Here is a 5,351-nt window from a genome sequence, read left to right on the forward strand (position 1 = left end):
GGTACCAGGATAAAAAGTGGTTGTTGCTCCAAACATAAACATTCTGACCAGTTCTACATCTGATGGTGACTGAGCCTCCTACAGCAGATCTCACTGCTCCAGGCTGAGTCAGTGTGACCTGACCTCTGGACTCTGAGGACACAGAGACAGAAAGATAAAACAGAGTCATGGTTTTGTGGGCTTCATTTCAGAGGGACAGATGTTGATAGAGGAGTTGGATTCTCTGGACTTTACCTGTGAAGCAGCAGCAGAGGAGAGTCCAGATGAGGACGGAGACCAAAGTCATGTTTTTGATGAGGAGGATTTCTGTGTCTTGTGTTGTCATGAAGGACAGCTGTCAGTCATCCAGTCTTCAACTCTCAGGACTATAAACTCTCCCAGAGCACTGGAGCATGGTGCTGCTGATGCAAAGTGGCTCTCTATGGAAATGCTCTGACTGATTCCAACAGGGACTGGGATCAATCTGATCATGCTGATTATCAATGGATCAATCAGTTGATGAGTATATTGATCAGGAAGTGCTTTTTTAAATGCTGTTTAGGTTTTATTTGCTTGAGCTTCTTTTATTCCGATTATATTTTCTCATGTCTTAAAACATTTTTGAAAGCATAGATTTTTCTTAAAATGAACAAATATTAAAAATTGACGATACTTATTGTCCTTTTTATACTGTGTTGTTGTCATTTCTCACATCAGCTGCCAAAACGTTACAAACAGACTAATTATGGTGAGTTTGTTTGTTTCAGAGTCAGAGAGCCGTGTCTCCACAGTGAGAGGTTTTTGTACGACGGCTCAATGACTTTGTATCACTGTGGTACACGTTCGGTGGAGGAACCAGACTGGATATTGGAAGTAAGTGAATATTTCTTCATGAAATTTAATTTAATTTAATTTGTTAAATCCTAAAATGGCAAAGAGAAGCACATACTTGGCTTTTTGTGATTTTTTGCAAAGTTAAAAAAATTCAGTTTTAGAATCCAAAATTAATTCTTCTTTAAAAAAAAAAATCTCATGACTTCGAATTTTGCATCATAAAAGTATAGATGCTAAAGAAACAGATAAAAAACATTTTTGTTAAAGTTTTATGATAAAATCTTGTAGATAAGAGTAGTTCAGTGTGACAGAGTCAGAGAGCCGTGTCTCTACAGTGAGAGGTTTTTGTACGACGGCTCAATGACTTTGTATCACTGTGGTGGACTTTTGGTGGAGGAACCAGACTGGATGTTGGAAGTAAGTTTCTGCAAAAATACTAATAAGATTTTTTTCTTTTTTTAGTTTGTATCAAATAAAATCTTTTATTTTATTAACAATATTTTTTATTATTTGTGTTTTTATTTCTCCTTCTTAATCGTGGAGTTAAACGTAGGGCCTTTCTTGTTGTATGTCTGCCATGATTGAATTGAAGTTGAACTGTAGAAATGGTCAAACATCGTTTGTTTTTTTAATATATTGTATATTTAATATATTGTTTAGTAGTAGTAGTACTAGTTTTGGAAATTATTTTGAAACCTGTGATTCACTGTTCCCATTGTTCATTTGAATCATTTTAAGAGTTTGCTCAATGTGGAGTATTTTCCACTCGAGGAACATTTGATCGTTGTCAGATTATTTGATAAATGTTTGTGTTGCACCTCAAATCACAGAAAATGTATGATTGTTTCCCAAATGAGCTTCATGTATTTCTAGAGTAGTTTAATATGTTTCAGGTCAAACTGTATGATGATTGTCTCTGTGCTGATGTGCATGAGAGGCTTCTTGAAGGGAAGTGAAACAATGTGTGAGTGAGTGACTGGTGGAGCAGAAAAACATCTGACAGAAACTCCTTATAGGACAAAACCAGCTCTCACACAGTAAAGGTGTCCAAGTGGCTGCTGTTGGATTGACAGTTTATGGTCTGTGTCTCCTAGGTGATACCCGTCCCACCCTGACGGTGCTGCCCCCCTCCAGTGAGGAGCTGCAGCAGCAGGGGAAGGCCACGCTCATGTGCCTGGCCAACAAGGGCTTCCCCTCAGACTGGAGTCTGGTCTGGAAGGTGGACGGCAGCAGCAGCAGCAGCTGGGAGGAGAGCAGGAGCCCCGTGGTGCTGGGGAAGGACGGCCTCTACAGCTGGAGCAGCACCCTGAGGCTCCCTGCAGACCAGTGGAGGAAGCTGGGCTCTGTGACCTGTGAGGCCACCCAGGGCTCCCAGACTCTGGTCTCAGAGACACTGAGGAGAGACCAGTGTCCTTAGTCCTGAGCTGACTCACTGGGACTCTACTACTGGTTTTACTCTGTTCTCTCTAACACTCTCTCTCGTTCTTTCATTATCATGTTCTGTCTTTCTCTCTGATGTGTTTGAAAGTTTTCTATCATGTAATTTCACTATTTCCAGAAAATAAAGATCTGTTCATCAAATACATTTTGATTCAGTCTTTGGTTTGTCATAAGATGATGATTCTTTGTCAGTGATATGAAATAACACTTGATCAATCCCTCCACTGATTTTTATGCACAAAACATTACACCCAAAAATGACTTTTTTCTCATACGTTTAATATTTTTCAATTAATACATTGGTCGCCTTGAATGGCAAATTGGACTAGTCAACTTCTGTGTTGTTTGACAAACAGAAATGTAATACGTCTCTGTATCTTTTGGGGACATAAAGTCAAGTATCATCAGCATAGAGTGATATTCACTGAGTATGCACTCACTCTGTCTGGTGATTTTTTTCTCACCCGGAGTTCCACAGGGCACCGGCACCATACTCGGTCCCCTCAAATTTATATTTTATTTGTTGCTATGATTTATTTTTGTACCAGTAATACATATTTGATCAGAAAGTCTCAGACATTAGATACCAAAGATCCTCCTTCATCCTTTTGTATGTGTGCAGTGCAGTTTGTGTTGTGTTTCAGACTCATGTTTATCTCAGTGCCAGTGATTCTGCCACAGAAAGGTATTGTGACATATGTGAGGCTTTAGTGTGCCGTGATTTTACGTGGACATTGGATGTGGTTTAGTTTTTTTAGTTTTTAGAAAAAGAAAATCTTTTATTTTTTCATATTTGTGTTTTTATTTCTCCTTCTTAATCGTAGAGTTAAACGTAGGGCCTTTCTTGTCGCATGCCTGCCATGATTGAAATTGAAGTTGAACTGTAGAAATGGTCAAACATCATTTGTTTTTTAATATATTGTATATTTAATTTATTGTTTCGTAGTAGTAGTACTAGTTTTTGAAATCCCTTTGAAACCTGTGATTCACAGTTTCCATTGTTCATTTAAATCATTTTAAGAGTTTGCTCAATGTGGAGTATTTTCCACTCGAGGAACATTTGATCGTTGTCAGATTATTTGATAAATGTTTGTGTTGCACTTGAAAATCAAACTCACAGAAAATGTATGATTGTTTCCTAAATGAGCTTCATGTATTTCTAGTGTAGTTTGATATGTTTCAGGTCAAACTGTATGATGATTGTCTCTGTGCTGATGTGCATGAGAGGCTTCTTGAAGGGAAGTGAAACAATGTGTGAGTGAGTGACTGGTGGAGCAGAAAAACATCTGGCAGAAACTCCTTAAAGGACAAAACCAGCTCTCACACAGTAAATGTGTCCAAGTGGCTGCTGTTGGATTGACAGTTTATGGTCTGTGTCTCCTAGGTGATACCCGTCCCACCCTGACGGTGCTGCCCCCCTCCAGTGAGGAGCTGCAGCAGCAGGGGAAGGCCACGCTCATGTGCCTGGCCAACAAGGGCTTCCCCTCAGACTGGAGTCTGGTCTGGAAGGTGGACGGCAGCAGCAGCAGCAGCTGGGAGGAGAGCAGGAGCCCCGTGGTGCTGGGGAAGGACGGCCTCTACAGCTGGAGCAGCACCCTGAGGCTCCCTGCAGACCAGTGGAGGAAGCTGGGCTCTGTGACCTGTGAGGCCACCCAGGGCTCCCAGACTCTGGTCTCAGAGACACTGAGGAGAGACCAGTGTCCCCAGTCCTGAGCTGACTCACTGGGACTCTACTACTGGTTTTACTCTGTTCTCTCTAACACTCTCCGTTCTTTCATTACCATGTTCTGTCTTTCTCTCTGATGTGTTTGAAAGTTTTCTATCATGTAATTTCAGTATTTCCAGAAAATAAAGATCTGTTCATCAAATACATTTTGATTCTGTCTTTGGTTTTTATAACATCATATGACGATAATTTGTCAGTGACATGAAACAACACTTGATTGATGTCTTCACTGATGTATACAGTATACACAAAACATTTGTGAGATCCAAATGTGAGTGTAATTTTTGATAAGTTTTTTCTCATACTTTGAATATTTTTTCAATTACTACATTGGCAGCCTTGAAAACAGGGCTAGACAAATTCTCTATTGTTTGATACATTAATGTTCTTAGTCTCTATATCTTTTGGAGAAACACAAACATAATATAAAGTATCATCGGCATACAGTGACGTCAACTAAGTCTACACTCACCCTGCAGCTCTCCCTCTGTGTCTCTTTTTAACAGAGACATATAATTTTAGCAATAGCAATTTTTTTTATAGACAAAATTGGGCAATTTGAAAGTGAAAGTTGCAAAGCCGTAGCACATATGGTTGATCTGTTATGAATTTATTTTCAAAGTTTTGAAATTTAAATACATGCTGTAATGCCACCATCACTGTCCAATGACAGCTGAATATTTGAAAATCAAGCAATGATGTGTCATGTCTGAGGCAGGAATCGAACACATGATCTCATGATCAGTAAACCTGTACTGTGCCACTAGGCCACCGAGAGCAGCTCTATACTATCAAAGCTGTTTGAATGCTAGCTGGAAGTCTTGTTAACATTTTACAAGAAACATGTTAACACTATAGCTGCTGCGCAGCAATGGGTCGGGTCCGGGCTAATTTTGGCGAATTTAGGCAAATTCTGTAGCCTGACGAGCCAGACTATATCACTAAAATGTATAGTCTGGAAACGACCGGTAGACCTCGGCTCAATCCAGGGGGCGGGATGAAGGCTGTCTTTCAAACTGCCTCTGCACGCAATAGGGTAGCGCTAGCTAGCGCTACGACCAATCAGAGCAAAGAGCAGGATGACGTTAGCCTGACAAGCCATTTAAAATGTATGTCGTCGTCGTGTTAAGCCCGCCCAACGACTCTCTAAACAGATAGAGCGCTGTGATTGGTGAACACAATCGGTGTTCGAGACTCAAAAAGTTCCTATGGCTCGTTTCTAGACCCACCTACGGAGCAAATATTTTTGCTGCCGCTAGGGTGCGTCTAGATTTCTAGGCTACAAATTCTGAGCAACAAACAGGAGAATAGGTAGACAGGACAGTTGACCTTATAATGTTCAATTTGCATCAGTTGAGGATTGAACCCACAA

General features: G+C 40.4%; 1 gene segment (V, D, J or C); it reads left to right on the plus strand.

Annotated features, from left to right (window-relative positions):
- Positions 1-3,503: 3,503 nt before the first annotated feature.
- On the plus strand, positions 3,504-3,966 carry LOC310993880 (Ig kappa-b4 chain C region-like). The segment is given in 2 exons: positions 3,504-3,507; positions 3,638-3,966.
- The last annotated feature ends 1,385 nt before the right edge of the window (positions 3,967-5,351 follow it).

Source organism: Trachurus trachurus (genome assembly GCF_905171665.1).
Source record: "Trachurus trachurus genome assembly, chromosome: 11".
In the NCBI taxonomy this organism is placed as follows: domain Eukaryota; kingdom Metazoa; phylum Chordata; class Actinopteri; order Carangiformes; family Carangidae; genus Trachurus; species Trachurus trachurus.